Source organism: Prionailurus bengalensis, chromosome A3 (assembly GCF_016509475.1).
Source record: "Prionailurus bengalensis isolate Pbe53 chromosome A3, Fcat_Pben_1.1_paternal_pri, whole genome shotgun sequence".
Classification (NCBI taxonomy): domain Eukaryota; kingdom Metazoa; phylum Chordata; class Mammalia; order Carnivora; family Felidae; genus Prionailurus; species Prionailurus bengalensis.
Window position 1 is genome coordinate 14,624,757 of NC_057354.1, and position 19,808 is coordinate 14,644,564.

The 19,808-nt window shown below is 43.9% G+C and overlaps 1 long non-coding RNA gene and 1 pseudogene across 1 annotated transcript; both read right to left on the bottom strand.

Annotated features, from left to right (window-relative positions):
• Positions 1-1,823: 1,823 nt before the first annotated feature.
• LOC122467316 lies at positions 1,824-19,472 on the bottom strand. Its single transcript, XR_006292892.1, has 3 exons — positions 18,828-19,472; positions 5,551-5,557; positions 1,824-1,834 (listed from the first exon to the last, which is right to left on the bottom strand). It is a non-coding gene; the product is annotated as an uncharacterized LOC122467316 (long non-coding RNA).
• LOC122467315 lies at positions 10,689-11,937 on the bottom strand (annotated as a pseudogene).
• Positions 19,473-19,808: the final 336 nt, after the last annotated feature.

Consider the following 19,808-nt stretch of genomic DNA (forward strand, 5'->3'; position numbering starts at 1 on the left):
TGTGTAGCCTTGTCCAAAGATGAAAATTTTGCCTACTTACACTTTATAGATATTTTTTAAAGTTTCTTTTTGAGTATCTTTTTTTAAAAAAAAAATTTTTAACATGTATTTTTCAGAGAGAGAGACAGAGTGTGAGTGAGGGAGGCACAGAATCCGAAGCAGGCTCCAGGCTCTGAGCTGTCAGCACAGAGCCTGACGCGAGGCTCGAACCCATGAACCATGAGATCAAGACCCGAGCCGAAGTCGGTCGATTAACTGACTGAGCCACCCGGGGACCCCTCCTTTTGGGTAATCACCTGCCTCTTCCCTTGCACAGTCGGTAAGTCTCCCTCACCTCGCTGGCTTCATCAGGAAGCGGTTCTTCCTGCCTGTTCTTCTGTCTGTTCACCACACTGTCCCAGTAGTTGTCTTCCTTCTCCGACTGCTGAGTCCTCATGGAAGGCTCTGGAGTGTTTTGCACATCGGCTGTGTGGTGATACGCCTGCTGAGTCTGAATATGCGAAAGTACCTTTATTCCGCCCTGTTACATGAGTGACCGGCTACAGAACCGGGGTTCGGACTCCCTTCTCCTTCAGGGTGTTCTGGGAAAGCAGGGTCTCCCTTACCTCCCAGCGTCTGGACAGGCTGAGAAGTCATGTACCAGTTTGGTCCTCACGCCCGTGCAGGCGACCCATTCTGTTCTTTCTTGCAAGTTTTTCTTTCTCGGGGGGGGGGGGGGTTTGAACTCTTTCACCAAGATGCCCACTTGCCGGCCGGATGGTTCCTGCCCGTGAAGACCCGCGTGCACCCGGACACTTTCAGTGGTTTGGGGGTTATTTCCCTCCCTTCCTCCTCTTCGCTCTCGCCGCCCAGACCTCCTGCGAGGCTGTGGGCGCCTCTCCCCTGCGGTCCATCTGGGCTCCTTTACTTTTCTGTCACCTTTTCCATTTTCCTGGGCTTTTGTTCTGTGCGTTGAAAGATCAGCTCATTTTTGTCACCCGTGCCATTTTGTTTTCAAGCCTTCTTTAGAGAGTTTTAGGGTTGGCTTCCCCCCGCCCCAAGTGGACACCAAAATACTTAACTATCTGGGGAGGCGCCTGGGTGGCTCAGTCGGTTCAGTAAGTGTCTGACTCTTGGTTTCAGCCCAGGTCATGATCTCAAGGTTTCATGAGTTCGAGCCCTGTGTGGAGCTCTGTGCTGACCGTGCAGAGCCTACTTGGGATTCTCTCTCTCTCTCTCTCTCTCTCTCTCTCTCTCTGCTCCTCCCCTGTTCATGCTGTCTCTGTCTAAATAAATAAATAAATAAATCTTAAAAAAAGATATATTCACTATCTGGCCCCCCCCCCCTTTTTTTTGCCCATAGTCCACTTTTCTCCTTTTTTTAAAATTTAAATTCAAGTTGGTTAACATATAGTGTAATAATAATTTCAGAAATAGAATTTAGTGATTCCTTACTTACATATAACACCCAGTGCTCATCCCAGCAAATGGCCTCCTTAAAGCCCCTCATCCATTTAGCCCACCCCCCATCTCCCCTCCAGCAACCCTAAGTTTGTTCTCAGTATTTAAGAGTCTCTTATGGTTTGTCTCCCTCTCTGTTTTTATACAATTTTTGCTTCCCTTCTCCTATGTTCATCTGTTTTGTATCTTAAATTCCACCTATGAGCGAAGTCATATAATGTTTGTCTATCTGACTGACTTATTTCACTTGGCATGATACACTCTAGTTCCATCCACGTTGTTGCAAATGGCAAGATTTCATTCTTTTTGATTGCTGAGTAATATTCCATTGTATATATACACCACTTCTTCCTTATCCCTTCACCAGTCGGTGGACATTTGGGCTCTTTCCATACTCTGGCTATTGCCAATAGTGCTTCTATAAACATTGGGGTGCACGTGCCCCTTCAAAACAGCACTCCTGTATCCTTAGGATAAACACCTAGTAGCAATTGCTGGATCATAAGGTTGATCTATTTTTGGTTTTTTGATGAACCTCCATACTGTTTTCCAGAGGGGCTGCACCAGTTTGCATCCCTACTGGCGTACAAAAGGGCTCCTCTTTCTTCCCATCCTCGCCAATGCCTATTGTTGCCTGGGTTGTTAATTTTAGCCATTCTGACAGGTGTGAGGTGGTATCTCATTGTGGTTTTGATTTGTATTTCCCTGATGATGAGTGATGTTGAGCATTTTTTCATGTGTCGGTTGGCCATCTGGATGTCTTCTTTGGAGAAGTGTCTATTCATGTCTTTGGCCCATTTATTCACTGGATTATTTGTTTTTTGGGTGTTGAGTTTGATAAGTTCTTTATAGATTTTGGATCCTAACCCTTTATCTGATATGTCGTTTGCAAATATCTTCTCCCATTCTGTCGGTTGCCTTTTAGTTTTGCTGATTGTTTCCTTCGTTGTGCAGAAGCTTTTTATTTTGATGAGGTCCCGGTAGTTCATTTTTGCTTTTGTTTCCCTTGCCTCCGGAGACATGTTGAGTAAGAAGTTGCTGGGGCTGAGGTCAAAGAGGTTTTTGCCTGCTTTCTTCTCTGTGATTTTGATGGCTTCCTGTCTCACGTTTAGGTCTTTCATCCATTTTGAGTTTATTTTTGTGTATGGTGTAAGAAAGTGGTCCAGGTTCATTTTTCTGCAGTTTCTATCCAGTTTTCCCAGCACCATTTGCTGAAGAGACCGTCTTTATTCCATTGGATATTCTTTCCTTCTTTGTCAAAGATTAGTTGGCCATACGTTTGTGGGTCCATTTCTGGGTTCTCTATTCTGTTCCATTGATCTGAGTGTCTGTTTTGTGCCAATACCATACTGTCTTGATGATTACAGCTTTGTAGTATAGCTTGAAGTCCGGAATTGTGATGCCTCCTGCTTTGGTTTGCTTTTCCAAGATTCCTTTGGCTATTAGGGGTCTTTTCTGGTTCCATACAGAGTTCAGGATTGTTTGTTCTAGCTCTGTGAAGAATGCTGCTGTTATTTTGATGGGATTGCATTGAATATGTAGATGGCTTTGGTCAGTATCGACATTTTAACAATATTTGTTCTTCCTATCCATGAGCATGGAATGTTTTTTTCCGCCTTTTTGGGCCTTCTCCAATTTCTTTCATAAGCTTTCTATCATTTTCAGTGTATAGATTTTTTCACCTGTTTGGTAGGTTTATTCCTAGGTATTCCTTGGAATACCTTTCTGCTGCTCGATTATTGGTGTATAGAAATGCAAGCAATCAACTTTTCTCATTTTATGGAAGTAAGACTCTTACATCAATCCAGGGATACCAATTTGAAGTCTTAAAAATATTTGTCTTCAATATCTAAATTGATTTTGTTTCCCTACGCTTCAATCTATTCATCTTGGTGCTTATTTTTTAAGATGTTGGTTTCTATTTACAGAAAATAAATAATTTGTTAAGCAGTTTTACTTGTGAATGCTTATTTTTCCAATGGTTGTTTTTACTCCCACATCTGGGCCCTTTTTAGTTTTCTGTGTAAATGGAAAGGCAAAAACTTCATTAGATCCAGGCAGCTGATGTGTGTTCACTCGGCAACACAGGAGTCTGTGTCTTTGGCGAGCTTTTCCCTTGAATGAAAGGGCAGACTTGGGGGCCTTTCATGTGGATTGTTGGGAGATGTGTACAGACAGGCCTCTCTGTAGGCTCAATAGAGGGGGACAGAGCTCGAGGGGACCCTCCCTTCCCCTGCCAAAGCCGGTAGTGCCTTACCTGATGGCAGACCACGTTGGTCTGTTTCCCTAGAGTTGCCTTAAAAGAAAGGCTGTGGCCAGCTCAGGGCCCTCCGCATAGTACTTGCTTCCCTCTTGGTTTCAAAGTTCATGCAGACTCCTGGAGGTGGTTCTCCTACCTTTTACAGGAAACACAATCCTGAGCGTCAACCCTTAGGCAACCCCTCGGGGTGTAAGAACAACCCAGAAGTGTGGCTGTCTTTTCTCAAAGCCCCGACTCACTCTCCTGGTTCTTCAGCCCGGAGCCCACGTCCTGCTGTGGCTGGTTCTGAGTTGGGAGATCCCGCCTGGCTCTGGACAGAACCGAAGACTCTTGCACATTCCGTGTTTGTATTAGGGGGTTGAGCACACCGCCTCCAGTACGTGCCTCCTACTCTGTATCTTACAGAAGCCAGTCAGAATTTGTCACTGGCCGACAGCCCCCTTCCCTGTACTCCTCTGCTCTGATAATGTATTGGTGTTTTTATGTCTCTCCCTGCTATGGTTTTGGAGGCAGAAGAGAGAAATCTGGAGATGAATCCAGCCCATCTTGTGGTGTTGAAAGCATCACTTATTCTTGAAATTGTCACCGCCGGTGGCTTCATTCATTTGATGGCTGTTTAGTGAGCACCACTGTGGACCTCCTCTGCTCTAGATGCTGCAGATACTGGGCACCTGGGGGGCTCAGTTGGTGAAGCGTCTGACTCTTGATTCCTTTGGCTCGGGTCATGATCTCACGTTTTGTGGGTTCGAGCCCCGCGTCGGGCTCCATGCTGGCAGTGCGGAGCCTACTTCAACTGCCAACCCGACCTCTCCACCCGTATGTGTCACAGACGCCTTACACAGAACATGTCCAAGATCTACCCCTCTCTCTGTCTCTCTCCTGAGTGGTTAGTTTCTTTTTTTTTTTTTCTTTTTTTTTAATTTTTTTCAACGTTTATTTATTTTTGGGACAGAGAGAGACAGAGCATGAACGGGGGAGGGGCAGAGAGAGAGGGAGACACAGAATCGGAAACAGGCTCCAGGCTCTGAGCCATCAGCCCAGAGCCTGACGCGGGGCTCGAACTCCCGGACCGCGAGATCGTGACCTGGCTGAAGTCGGACGCTTAACCGACTGTGCCACCCAGGTGCCCCTGAGTGGTTAGTTTCGTATATGCCACCAGCATTGACCCAGCTGCTCTTGGATATAACCTCGGAGTAAGTAGTGTTCCATTTCCCTGCTTTCCCTAACCAATCGCTGATCAATTCCATTTAGAATCTGCTGTACTTGTTTTTTATTATTAATTTTTTTTTCACTTTTATTTATTTTTGAGAGACAGAGACCGAGCATGAGTGGGGGAGGAGCAGAAAGAGAGGGAGGCACAGAAGGAGAAGCAGGCTCCAGGCTCCACGCTGTCAGCACGGAGCCCCACGTGGGGCTCAAACTCACGTGCAGTGAGATCATAACCTGAGCTGAAGTTGGACACTTAACAGACTGAGCCACCCAGGTGCCCCTCCTCTGCACTTTTTTTTCCATATCTTTTTTTTCATTTTTCTAATCTTTATTTTTGAGAGAGAGAGAGAGAGAGAGACAGAGTGCAAGTGGGGGAGGGGCAGAGAGAGAGGGAGACACAGAATCCAAAGCAGACTCCAGGCTCTGAGTAGTCAGCACAGCACAGAGCCTGACGTAGGGCTTGAACCCCACAAACTTCGAGTTCATGACCTGGGCCGAAGCTAGACGCTTAACTCGCTGAGCCACCCAGGCACCCCAGAATCTGCTGCACTTGTAAATGCCCCTGTTACTACATTAAAATCTTCTCTTATACTAGTTATTACTTGGCTCTCTGACTTCCCTTTAAAATAAGCTTTCTCAACCTCAACGCTATCGGTATTTGGGGCCAGATAATCCTTTGTTGTAGAGGCTGTCCTGGACATCACAGAACATTCCACAGCATCCCTGGACTCCCCCCACTATATACCAGAAGCACCTTTTCCTCAGCTGGGACAATGACAAGTGTCTCCAGACATTGCCAGGTGCCCCCCCAGCAGGCAAAATCATGTCGGTTGAGAAACCGCTGCTTTCACACACTCCCCGCTCTGCTCCTAGGGCGTTGCTTTCCAAATATGAATCTGATCATGTTACTTATATATATATATATATATATCCCCATTGTCCACGGAAGTCATCCCCAAAGCCAGGTGTCCACCCCGGAAAACTGCATGAGACAATCAAGTAGTGTATGGTATGCAAAGAAAGTATTAGAATACCCTTTTGTGTGTCTTTCGTGTCTACAAAAATTAAGAAAGGAAGTTTTCCCTTTGGTGGGTAGCTGGAGAGTCATAGAGGTACATCATTTATAACTTAATGCACCGAGGGAGGCTTAGGAACTCTTACTGGCGGGGTTGATAAATACCTGGAGGCCAGCGGTCTCCAGGAGAAAGCCCAAAATTTCTCTGTGTCTGACCACTAAGTACCTCTACTGCTCTGAGTCTCATCAAAGCCCCCAGCCTTATCCTGTCACACTGCACTGCTTACAGCTCTCTTAATTTAATGTGTTTTTAACGTTTCTACACCTTTGCTTAGCTATTGCCCATATTCACACGAAACTCACATTGATTGGTGTGCAGTCAAATATTGATCTCCTTGATGAACATAACCTGAGAAAACAAGGAGATTGAACACCCCTCCCTTTGTGATTTCACTCCACCTTATATACACATTTTTTCGCGGCCCCCATAATTTATTATTGTGCATGTATGTGTTTTGTAGAAAGTCTCCTCGATGGTCTGTAAACACCTTAAAAAAGGGACCAGTGTCTCCTTTGCCTTACCATCCTCTACAACTAGAACAGTTCTGGGCATATAAAGGGACTCCCGTTTTTATCATTTTATGAATTAATAAGTAAATGGGAGACAGAGTATTTCTATTATGATGTCTTTCTCCCACAAAGTATAGCATGAAGGAAGGTTAATGGCTGACATCCTTTGTAATGTTTTCTGGTAAATTCTTAACATTGAACGCAGTAGGGATTCATTCCCACGCGTATTTCCCACGTTGTCTGGTCTTGAGCACTTCACAGAGAGCAGGATTGGTCTGTTACAGGGATCAGTGTTGTTCGAGGATGTATCTGTGGACTTCACCCTGAAGGAGTGGCGGCTGCTGGACCCGGCCCAGAGGCTCCTGTGCAGGGATGTGATGCTGGAGAACTATGGGCACCTGGTGTCCCTGGGTAAGCACAGCTCCCCGCTCAACTACCAACGGCATCCATTTCCTATCTTAGGAACCAAATCATTGTAGGGTGTAGCGAGTATCAGACTTGAGATGTGGGATTTAAAGACCCTTTTCGGGACTTGAAAGTATGTTGTATCCTCGCCTCCCTGGTGCAGAGGTCTCCTTTGATGAAGGCTCTGTCATCATACAGCTTCTAAAGCTTCTCTCTTCTGATTCTTCAAAGGGCCTGAACCTTAAGCAACTTTGCCAAGCCCCATGTCATTTCCCACAACAGGGCGCTGTGTCACCAAAGCTGAGCTGATATTCAAGTTGGAGCAAGGAGAAGAGCCATGGGTACCAAGGAGGGAACTCCCAAGTCAGAGCCCCCCAGGCGAGTTAACGAAGGTAGACAGAAGGCAGCTGGTGGACATTGGATCCCAAATGGCCAGTTCAGGGTATTTTTCAAAGTGTTTTAGAAATCTCTTTTATTTTTTTTAAGTTTATATGTTTCTTTTGAGAGAGAGAGCAAGTGGGGTAGGGGCAGAGAGGGGAGAGAGAGAATCCCAAGCAGGCTCCACACTGTCAGCACAGAGCCCAATGTGGGGCTCAAACCTGCCAACCGTGAGATCATGACCTGAGCTGAAATCAAGAGTTGGACACTTAGCCAACTGAACTACCCAGGTGCCCCAGAAATTTCTTTTATAGGCTTCTAGAAGTGACTAAAGGCAGATGATCACCATGCCTTAGATATCAAACCTCCAAATAGCACTCTCATGAGTAAATGCTCTTCATGTCCTGTTTTACTTTTACATACAGAGAGATTGGCTGGGTTTTCGTAGAACCCAATTGCTGCCTTCCTCACCCGAGACCTTCATTTCCCTGTCTTTCTGTTCAGCAATGGCCATTCACCTTCCCTTCTGTGCCAAACACTCTGTAAATATACAGTTGTTGGTGCACTCTTATGTTCAACAGATATTCATTTTTTTTCATGTTTATTTATTTATTCTGAGGCTGGGAGAGAGAGGGAATCCCAAGCAGGCTCCACACTGTCAGCACACAGCCCAATGCGGGGCTTGATCTCATGAACCATGAGATCATGACCTGAGTCAAAATCAAGAGTCAGATGCTTAACCGACTGAGCCACCCAGGCGCCCCTCAACAAATATTTATTAAGCACCTGTTGTGCACCAGTCACACTCCAAGCAGAGGGGGTACAAAGTCTCTACTCCTATCAGTAGACCCAATTAGCAAATTGGCAAATTTAGCAAAAAATTGGCAATTAGCAAAAAAAATATATATATATATACATATATACATATACACACACATATATACATATATGTGTATGTGTATATACATATACATATATATGTATATATATGTGTGTATATATATGCATATATATGTATATGTATACCAAAAATTGGCAATTAGCAAAAAATATATATATACTTATATATGTATATATAGGCATATATATGTGTATATATATGTATGCATATATATGTATATATATATATTTTTTGCTAATTGCCAATTTTTGGTGTATATATACACATATATATACATATATATGTGTATATATACATATATGGATATATATGTGTATATATATGTATATATATACAAAAAATTGGCAATTAGCAAAAATTGTATATATTACAATTAGCAAAAATGTATATTGCTAAAAATATTAGCAAAAAATTTTATATTGTATATTGTATTGTAATTGTATATATTACAATTAGCAAAAATGTGTATTGCTAAAAAATTAGCAAAAAATGTATATATGTATATATACACACATATATGTATATATACATATTTACATGTATACATATATACATTTATATGTATATATATATCTATATATATATATGTCTGGTAGTGATCAGCAGTATGAAAAACTGAAATCAGATGAAGGGCATTGGGACTGACATGGAGTGCTGTTCTGGAAAGGAAGTCGGGGAAGGCCTCTTTGCAAAGGTGGACATTGGTCAGGAACAGTAGAATACAGTTTCAAACAGGATGGAGTAAGCCACAGGTTATCTGAGAGATTTCCAGATTGAGGGAGCAGCAGGTACAAAAGCCTCTGAGATGCGAGTCTCCTGGGTGTAATCAGGGAACAGCAAGCAGTCAGTGGGACCAGAGCAGGGTCAGAAGAAAGTCTCAGCTCATGTCAGAGAGTCAGCAGGAGCAAAGCTTTCTGGTCCTCATAAGACTGACTTGTACTCCGAGTGAGACATTAGAGAGGGGTCAAGGACTGCACCTGTAAGCACTACGTTTGGAGGTCAGGAAGGCACGCGGCTCTAGCAAGGGAGACTGAGAAGCACCCAGTATGGAGGGAAGAGAACCAGAAGACAGTGGTGTCCCAGAAGCCACATGAACAAAGGGTTTTGAGAAGGAAGGAGTGAGTTCCAGCATTGCAGGTGGATGCGTGAAGTCAGAATCGCCTCCTCTTTTCCTGCAAGTTATTCAAAGGCCACAAGGAAAATAAGAGCAACGTGTCAGCCCCATTTTCGTTAGTGGTTGGAGGCGGCTGAAATCCCAAAGTGAAAGCAACGGAAATCAGGCTTGGTCACGGAAGTAGAAGTCGAAAAGAACACCATACAAACCAGCCGTGGAAAATAGTGTCAGAACACATTGTGCAGATAGTACTTACTTGCAAACCTTGCCGTAAATGGAACTTGAAGTGATGAGATTCTTGTTTAAAAAAGCAATTGGATGGTAGCATTGCCCTGAAGGATGTATAGGTTCTGAGTAGAGCGAAGGATAGACTGTGTGCTACCCGAGTAAGAACACGAGAGTGGGTTTGTATCTAGAGATTTCCAGTTCACAGAATTAAATGCCCTGGTCCGATATGATCTGACAGGACTGGGCTGGTCACTCAAAATTGTATTGTGATTTTGGGTATAAGAACCTAGCGTAAACTCTAGGTATAAAAATCCAATATCAAATTTTCCTTGCTCACGTATTGGCTTCTATTTGTTTTATCTGCTACGGAAAAGTCATATATTTTTAGGCATACCGTGGATTTTATTGCATAAAATGATAATAGCAGCGGATAATAATAATCACCCATAGCTAAAAAAAATTTTTAAGACAAAGATTAATAAAGGTCCTTGGACCGAGTTGGATAGCCAGCTGCTTGAGTTTTCACAGAAAAGAGAAATCAGAGAGGAAGAAAACATGATATAAAGTGGAATTAAAAATTAGTATTGTGACAGGACACAATGGGTTGGCAGAGTAAATCAGCAGATCGAAAGAGGGAAAAGTAGAGGTGTCAGTCAGGACAGATAACTGGTGACCAATTCTGATAGACTCAAATGAAGCCCCACCAACCAGAATGCAGAGGTGAATGGCTGGTTCTCGCCTATATTTTAACACTCTCTTTGGACGTTGTTTCACCATATCACAGCTCTGTGAAGAGATGGGGATGAACTATAAGACGGACCTTTAGACCCAAGGAACTTAGTAATTTCATAGGTTTAATTGGGAGTTGGTGTACAGAATGGGAAAGAGGAGGAAGAGATTGGGAACATGGAGAATGGAGTAAGGATTCCGCTGCAGGTGTTAAAATATGGGCGCGGGGAAGATATGGCTCTAGTCTCTGACCTGCTGTAAACCTGATCTGGGCTCTGGTACTCCTTCTTACCCCCCCCCCCCCAGTCTCTTTTGTCTCCCTCCTCACTGTTCCTTGTCTTTGCCCGTTCTCTGAATATCCTCCCTCCTTGTTTTCCTGACCATCCTTTTTGCTCAGTTCACCATTCCTTATGTCTTATTTCAAGCCCTCTAGCCATTCTTTTTGACAGAACTCTAATATGATTTATTGGTTTTCTTTGATTGCCTCTGGTCCAGCTTTGGAAGGGCTTTCTGGGCTCTTCTGGCCTTCTGGGCTGCCGCTGCTGCAGGTTTTAAGGCCCTTTTTTGCTTCTTCAGCCTTTGTACTTCCCGGAAATCCCGAATGCACAGAGGCTTCTTGGTCGCCCAGTGGTGGTGGGCTTCCCAGTGGAACGGAGGGGGAAAGGTATATTCCGTCCCCAGGTCCTTGCATACCTTCTCAAAGGCACATGGCTGGTCTTATGGAGGTCGGTCTTGTGAGTATCTTGCTCCTCTGGTGGATGCTCATCAGCAGACAGCGCTTGTGCGTCTCGTCCTTTCGGTGGCTCCGCGTGTGTGCTTCGTAATTGCAGATCTTGACGGTCAAGGCGACAATTCGAGCCTCCAGGAAGCTGCTGCTCTCAGGGTTTGCCACAGTCTTCTTCATCAACTGATCTTGCTTGACTTTTAGTTTCTCCTTCTGGTTGGCCATTTCCAAAGACAAGAGTCTTCTTACAACATCATCAAACTTCTCAGTTCCAGGAATGTTCTGGTAGTCTTTGAGCAGTTGTGGAAGGGGGTGGGTGGGTCATCTTCTTGGCTGGGCTGGACTGGTTTCTGGGTGGCATATCCACAAGCGGCCAGGAGGGTGACACCCCCAGGAGGGGAGGGAAGGCCCCACTGGTGGCGGGGAGGCCTGGTGCACCCACCGCCCGGCAGCCCACGGACTGGAGCCTGGGCTGCTGCCTGGGTCTGAAGCGACCTCAGCGCGCTCCACACCGTTCTCAGCATGCTGACCTGTGACCCCGAGGGGCCAGCGCCACAGCCACCTTCCCTTTTGCGGCACAGATTGTGTTACAAGGACGTTGCCATGCTGGCTCAGCCTGTCCATTCTGACAGCATATTCGTAACAAACCAAAGTCACTTGTATTAATTTTCAGCTTTCTCTCCTCTTTCTACTTTTCCTACCACAATGTGTTTTTGTCTTTGTTATCATGCTACCAAACCAAAAGAGTAGAATAAATATTTGCTCAGGACTTCTTTCATCCCAGAAGACTATGTCTAAAAACTTAAGAATCAACTGTACATAGTCCACTTGTGCACATGCCGTATCTCAAGAAATGTGTGAAGATTTATAATGTGTATCAATTTTTCATATTTCTAGAACGCCAGAAAGCCAACAACATGAAAGAAAGAAGCCAAGAAAAGGTAGGTAAATACTTGAGGCAAGCTTTATTCTTCAACAGCAGAATATTGACTATGGAGAGAGGCAAGATGTTGAGAGAAGCATTTAATATGTCCACAAATCCAGTGCCCTCAAGAAAAATATCCCATAAATGTGACTCCTCTGGAACAAGCTTGAAAAGTGTTTCAGGATTAATTATTATTAATAGAAACCAGATAAGAAAAAAGCCTAATGATCTCAATGGATGTGGATTCCTTGATATGGTACATGAGAAGACTCACCCAGGGAACAAGCCCTGTGAAAATGATCAAAAGAAATCCCACAGACATAATGAGGAGTTTATACAACATCAGAAGAATTCTGTTTTGAAGAAGATTCTTGAATATAATAAGTGTGGGAAAGCCTTTCACAAAAAGGCGGCCTTTGTTACACGTAAGAGAGCTCACAAAGGAGAGAAATCCTCTGAAGGTAATGAATGCAGACAAGCCATCACCCAAAAGTTAAAGCTCAATGCTCATCCAAGAACCCTTAGGGAAAGAAAATCGCATGAATCAATAAAAACAGGAAATCTTCATGCATGAAGTCAAAACATGCACATCAGAGAGCTCACCTAGGGAAGAAATACTATGATTGTAATAAACTAGAGAAATCCTTTAGCAGGAAGTCCAAACTAACTCAACATCAGAGAGGGTACGGAGGTGGAAAACCCAAGGAGTATAATGAAAGTGAGGAAACCTTGTGGAAGTCATACCACATTCAAAGTGAGAGATCTCTTGGAAAGAAAATCTATGACGATGATAAATGTGGGAAATCCTTCCACGCAAAGCCATGCCTCACTCAACATCAGAGAACTCATACAACAGAAAAACTTAGTGAGGGTAATGATAGTGAGAGCACTGTAAAGAAGGAGTCACACCTCTCTCTAAATCAGAGAATTAACACAAGAGAGAACAGCTTTAAAGGTAAAAAATGTGAGAAGTCCTCCTGTGAGAAGCCAAAACTCACTCAACGTCAGAGCGCTCACAAGGGAAAGAAAGCCTATGACTGTAATAGATGTAGGAAAAGTTTCGTAAGAAAACAGACCTTGCTCAACCTCAGAGCACACACACAGGAAAAAAGGCCCTTTGAGTGTAATGAGTGTGGGAAGTCCTTCTTTGTGAAGTCCAACCTCACTGAACATCAGAGAACTCACACAGGAGAGAAGCCTTATGATGTAATGAATGTGGGAAGTCCTTCTGCCAGAAGTCAGCCCTCACAGTGCATCAGAGAACTCACACAGGAGAGAAACCATACAAATGTAATGAATGTGGGAAAACCTTCTGTGTGAAATCAAACCTTACTCAGCATCAAAGGACCCACACAGGAGAGAAACCCTACAAATGCCCTGAATGTGGGAAAACCTTCCATGACAAATCAGCCCTCGCGAAACATCAGAGAATTCACACGGGGGAGAAAACCCTATGAATGTAATGAATGTAGGAAAACCTTCGGCCAGAGGTCAGCCCTCACCGAACGTCAGAGAAAAACACACAAGAAGAAAACCCCCATCAACGCTGCCTGCGTGCGGAAGCCTGTGTCTACAAGTCAGACTCGTTGAACGTCAGCAAAATCACAGGGCTGAAAAGCTAAGATGTCAACACATGTAGGAAAGTCTTCATCAGTCGGTTATAGCTTATTGGAACTAGAGGATTCATATGGGAGTGAAACCTCATGAATGCTTTGAACATGTGAAATCTTTCGACAAATATTCAAGGAAATTGAGGGGAAATGTATCAGTTTAAGGAAGATGGATAAAAATGTTCTTGCAGAAGTATTAACCAGAAGTCCTATTTCAGATGTGATACCAAACTTATTATAGAAAAGAGAACAGAAGATATTCTGTTAATAGATTGTGAAGCGTGGAGCTTTTCTAAAAGCGTAAATAATTTAAGTCATTGATGCAACAGCCTGAAATGTATGTGTGAAGACTGAGGCATTTTGGACTATAAGCATATAGTACATGAGTGTGCCATATGACATGAATCACGTGTACGGTCGATTTGTGTGCAGGAACCCACCGCTGTTCCTGAATCTCAACAGTACAGCACATAGAGACTAAGTGGAAATGGAGCCATCCCCTAACCTGTGACCCAACAATTCCACTTCTAGAGACGTACCCGAAAACAATAGTTCTCAACTGCACCTCCCAAAGGGGTATTTGGAAACACTGGGATGGTTTGGCTGTCACTGTGACAGGGTGCTACAGGCAGTTAGCGTGTGGGAGGGCCGCAGATCCCAAACGTCCTACAATGTGTCAGGAAAAGGACAGGAAGAAGAGGTTCATCCACGAAGACGTGGCTCCATCACAGAACAACGCTGCCCTGGAGAAACTCTTACACAGCTGCAGCCACAGACGTGTACAAGAATGTTCACCGCATCACTGCAATAATTTTTTTAATAACAGTTTTTAAAAAAACGGAAAGTAAAAAATGCCCGTTAGTGACAGACTAGATAAATAGATGTTGGTGATGGTCATACCATGGAGATAATATATAACAATGAAAATGAATTAATGAGTTAGACACCTCGAGATTATTATACCTTAAAGCAATAATGTTGAATGGAAAAATATATATATAGCTATCATGTTACTGCATTTCAAAAACAAAGTTCAAAACACAAAGAATTCACGGGTGTCTGGATGGCTCAGTCAGTTGAGTGTCTGAGTTCAGCTCAGGTCATGATTTCACAGTTTGTGGGTTTGAGCCCCGCATCAGGCTCTGTGCTGATAGCTCAGAGCCTGGAGCCTGCTTCGGATTCTGTGTCTCCCTCTCTCTCTGCCCCTCCCCTGCCCATGATCTGTTTCTCTCTTTCTCAAAAATAAACTTTAAAATTTTTTTTAAAAAGAATGCAGGAGTACATTGTTTGGGAATACAGATAGATAGATCTTTGTGTAAATATACACATAGAAATATATATGTGAGCCATAAAACTACAAAGGAAAGAAAGTGGATGATTAACAAAATCTAGGATAGCTATTACACTTGTGGAGGAAAAAGGGACTTACATTTACAGAGAGAGAAAGCTTCATGTTTCTTAAAGGGGTCACGAGTATACAGGTGTTGCTTTTAATATGCTGTATCATATCTATGCATACATAACTATTTCTGTTTATAGACTTTGATTTTCAAGAAACAGGCTTCAAGATCATTGCATTAGAATGTTAACAAAAGTGGTGTTTTTGGCATAAGGATCATAGTTAAGATATTTTTCATTCATCTATTTTTCTATATCCAAAATTTCCATAATGACTTTTTCTTTTAAAAAAAAGTGTTTACTTATTTATTTTGAGAGAGAGAACAGGGAAGGGGTAGAGACAGAGAGAGACAGACAGAGAATCTCAAACAGGCTCTGCACTGTCAGCGTGGCTCCCAATACAGGCCTCAAATTCATGAACTGTGAGATCGTGACCTAAGCCAAAGTCGGACATTTAACCAACTGAGCCACTCAGGGGCCCCGATCCAAATATGCTCTTAACCTTTAAGTTCTTCAGCGTCTCATCAAAAATGATCTCATAGGGAAGTGGCCATTGATATGTATATATATCCAGGTTATGCTGCTTTTCTGTCTTAAACTAATGTTTTGTTTTTTAAACTAATGTTTTTAACCCTCCGTAACGTGAGGATCCACAGGAAGGTCTGGAAAGAGCAGAGAAGGGAATGGGCTTTCAAACGTGTGTCTTTTTGACTGATGGCGCTCCCTTGGTTGTCCTTTCTAGTAAGAAACTTTTTGAGATGCGTGTTTTGACTTCATTTGGAATGACGGACAGGGCCCTGAGGGTGGGCACCTTGACTTCTAATCTTGGCATGGCCTCCAGCCCAATTTTATTAATCTTTAAAACAAAGAGCAGATTGAGACAACTTTATTGTCTTCGTCTGTTTGGACTGCTATAATAATCCCACAGACTGAGGGTCTAATAAAGAACAGAAATTTATTTCTCCTAGTGCTGGTGGCTGGGAAGTCTGAGACCATGGCAGGGTCTGCTGAGGGCTCACTTCCTGGTGCACTGTCGCTTCACATGGCGGGAGGGGTGAGAGAGCTCTGTAGGGTCTCTTATAAGGGCAGTAATCCCATTAAAAGAGCTCGACCTCATGACCTAAGCACTTCTCGAAGCCTCCACCTCCTAACACCATCACAGCTGGGCGGTTAGAATTTCAATATACGAATTTTGGAGGGATACAAACAGGCCATGAGAGCTATTATGTGCTTCCAGTATTGTAATTCTGAACTTTGCATGTCAATGTACAGAGCAATCCGCACATCCTTAGAGGCCAAAGGTGATGATCTGGAAAGAACGAGTGGAGAATAAAGAAAGCATGGAATGTGCATGTCCTCAGCTGAGCCCGATGATGCCCTCCTACCTAGATCGTACCCTTGCAGACACCCAGTAATAGTCTTTTTCTGGTAGAATCTTTTCCTGCCAGTCCCCCAGTTCAGTTCACCTCCTTTTTTTTTTTTTAATGTTTATTTATTTATTTTTGAGAGAGAGAGAGAGAGAGAGAGCACACATAGGAGGGGCAGAGAGAGAGGGAGGCAGCAAATCCCAAGCAGACTCTGCACTGTCAGTGCAGAGCCTGATGTGGGGCTTGAACTCACAAACTGCGAGATCATGACCTGCGCTGAAATCAAGAGTCGGAGGCTTAAACGACTGAGCCACCCAGGCGCCCCTCGGTTCACCTCTCTGGAAGTTGCCCCAAGCCTTCCATTGTCACTCAGTCCTGACAGTCTCTGCAGGGGGTAACACTGCAAATTTTGCATGCTCAGAATAGGAAGACCAAGAATTATATCTGACCTGGCTTCCTGTCTGAGGCCCTCCTGCCTCTTCCCAGAGCCTTGGTAAGAAGTCTCGTTTCAGTGTGGGTCCCCTTACTAGAATTATTCCTTGAGCCTCCTCCTAACACACAAGAGCTGGTGTATTTACAGGGAGTCAGCATCTGGGCCCCAAGCACAAATTCACTTCAAATGGAACCTCCACCCCGGGGACCGGTGTCTATCTCTGATGGCACCCGCTGCCCCCTGGAATCCCAAACCTGGCTTCTGGTAAACTCAAAACGGGGCCACTAAGAGAACTAGCAGTCTAGAGAGTCCAGGAGCCATCCTGAAGCCCCAGACATTCAATTTGGCCTCAAACTCTGAAGAAACACCAAGAAATTCAAGGACTAGAAGGCAGGAGTCAATTTTAATTCAACGTGTGTTTCCTGGAGTCACTTGAGGGCATTTTTATTGGGCTGAGTGCTCTGAAGAATTCAAAGATGATCGAAGTCCAAGTCTGGGTTTTAAGCAGCGTGGTATATTGGGAAAACGTGAAATTTGAAGTAAAGTTGTTCTAGGATTTGATCCCAGAGCCTCCACTAGATTGGAGGACTTACTTCACTTCTCTGCGCATCAATTTATTTGTTAAAATAAGAACGGCACCAGCTGTAGAGTAGAGTTCGTGGAGCTGCTTAATTAGAAGAACCTAGCGAAGTGCCCGTAGTGAGTGGTGGTGGTGGTGGTGATGGCTTTTAATAGGATTTTGTTATGCAACAAGCAATGAAGCGAGTATGTATATGCCATTTTGCGTTTAATCTTTAAAACAGGCGTACGGGCGGGGGTGGGGGGCGCCTGGGTGGCTCAGTCGGTTGAGCATCTGACTTCAGCCCACGTTATGATCTCGCAGTCTGTGAATCCAAGCCCCGCGTCGGGCTCTGTGCTGACAGCTCAGAGCCTGGAGCCTGCTTCGGATTCCGTGTCTCCCTCTCTCTGCCCCTGCCCCACTTTCACTCTCTCTGTGTCGCTCAAAAATCAACATTAAAAATTATTTTAAGATAAATAAAATAAAACAGGCTTATGAAGTAAGTTCTCTTTCCAAGACTATTTTAGAGACGAGGAAAACAAGCATTATAAATGTCACTTAAAATTACTGGTATTATAGGGAAGCCAAGACCCTGGAGTTGAACCCAGGTCTCTCTGGCTCCAATATTATTGCCTTTGTTTTATATGAATTTGCACTATTGTTGCTTTTTTCAGATCAGCACATAATATTCATTCTCTTCCTTGATGCTCTCAAGAAACTTTTTTTTAATGTTTATTTTTGAGAGAGAGAGAGAGAGCATAAGCAGGGGAGTGGCAGAGAGAGAGACACAGAATCTGAAGCAGGCTCCAGGCTCTGAGCCGTCAGCACAGAGCCTGACATGGGGCTCGAACTCATGAACTGCGAGATCATGACCTGAGCTGCAGCTGGACACTTAACCAACTGAGCCACCCAGGCACCTCTCAAGGAAATCACTTCTTAGAGTACCAGCCTGTATGTTGGCTAGGCCACACTTGCAAAAGCACAGTTTCCAGAATCTTCTTGTGCCCTTTGATTCATGTCCTGGGCTCCTGCCCAGCACCCTGCTCAAGAGAAGAAACAAATGCAAACCTAGCCCATTCCACCCTTGCTCACTCTCTAACTCAAAAACACTATAGATAGATAAAAATAGAATTCTGAAAAGTTCCCAGTAACACAAGAAGACAGGAAGAAGAAAATAGAGAAAAATGAAGAACAGTGATAATAGAAATAAACAAAAAACCAAATGGCAGACTTAAGCTCTAACTTGTCAATTATTACATTAAATATAAGTGGTCTAAACACCTCAACTAAAAGATTGACAGTGCAAATTAAAAAACATGCCCCCGTCTACAGGAAACTCACCTGAAATAAAATTATATAGGCTAGTTAAAAGTAAAAGGATGGGAAAAGATATACCATACAAACATGCATTGAAAAAAAGTGGCTATATATATATATTTTTTTTGACTGGACTAAGTGGTTTTACTGGGGAAAGCCAAGATTATAACGAACTTAAGAGTTGGCATGGTGCCCTTCTTCTTGCCAAAGGTGGGCACAACATTGACAAAGTAATGGTTTACTACCTCTGCCTCTTGGTTCAGCCTGTCTTCTTTTTCTCCTGTTTGGCCACCTTGGGAGTCTGCCCTCTTACTTTCCCAGCACGGGCCAGGGAATGATGGATTTTACCTCCAAGCATGGAGCTGGCTACTTCCAGGGTGTTCAGAGCCTCCACTCCAAACTGACCTAGGGTAGCCTCATCCTCTAGAGGTGTGCCTGCCAGGAGCACAACTTGATCTTCTGGAGCGATGCCCTCCAGAGGGACTACATGAGCCTTGATCTGGGCAACAGTCTCCTCACCAGTCACCTCGAGGGTGTGTAGCTCCTGGGTACAGACAAAGAGCTGCATGTCAGCAACTGAACTGTGGCCACTGGAGCTGCAACCAAGAAGACAGAGTCGAGAAAGAGCCAAAAGTGGTTACATTAATATCAAATAAAGTTAAACATCTAAGAAAAAAGTTACCAGAGACACAAAGAGACATTACATGATAATAAAAGTAAACACAGCGATCCTAATGTGTATGTACCAAAACAACAATAACCAGATCTGCCAAATATGTAAAGCAGAAATGGATGGAACTAAAAGGAGAAAGAAACAAATCCACAATTAATAGTTGGAGACGTCAACACCCCGTCTTAATAATTGATAGAAAGAGACAGAAAATTATCAAAGATATATAATTCAGGGGTGCCTGGCTGGCTCAGTCGGTTGAGTGTCCCGCTCTTAATTTTGGCTCAGGTCATGATCTCACGATTCGTGGGTTTGAGCCCCATGTAGGGCTCTGTGTTGACAGTGTGGAGTCTGCTTGGGATTCTCTCTCTCCCTCTCTCTTTACCCCTCCCCACTCATGCGCTCTCTCTCCCTCTCAAAATAAACATTTTTTAAAAAGATATAGAATTTGGGGCGCCTGGGCAGCTCAGTCGGTTGAGCATCCAACTTTGGCTGAGGTCATGATCTTGCAGCTCGTGAGTGTGAGCCCCGTGTGGGGCTCTGTGCTGACAGCTCA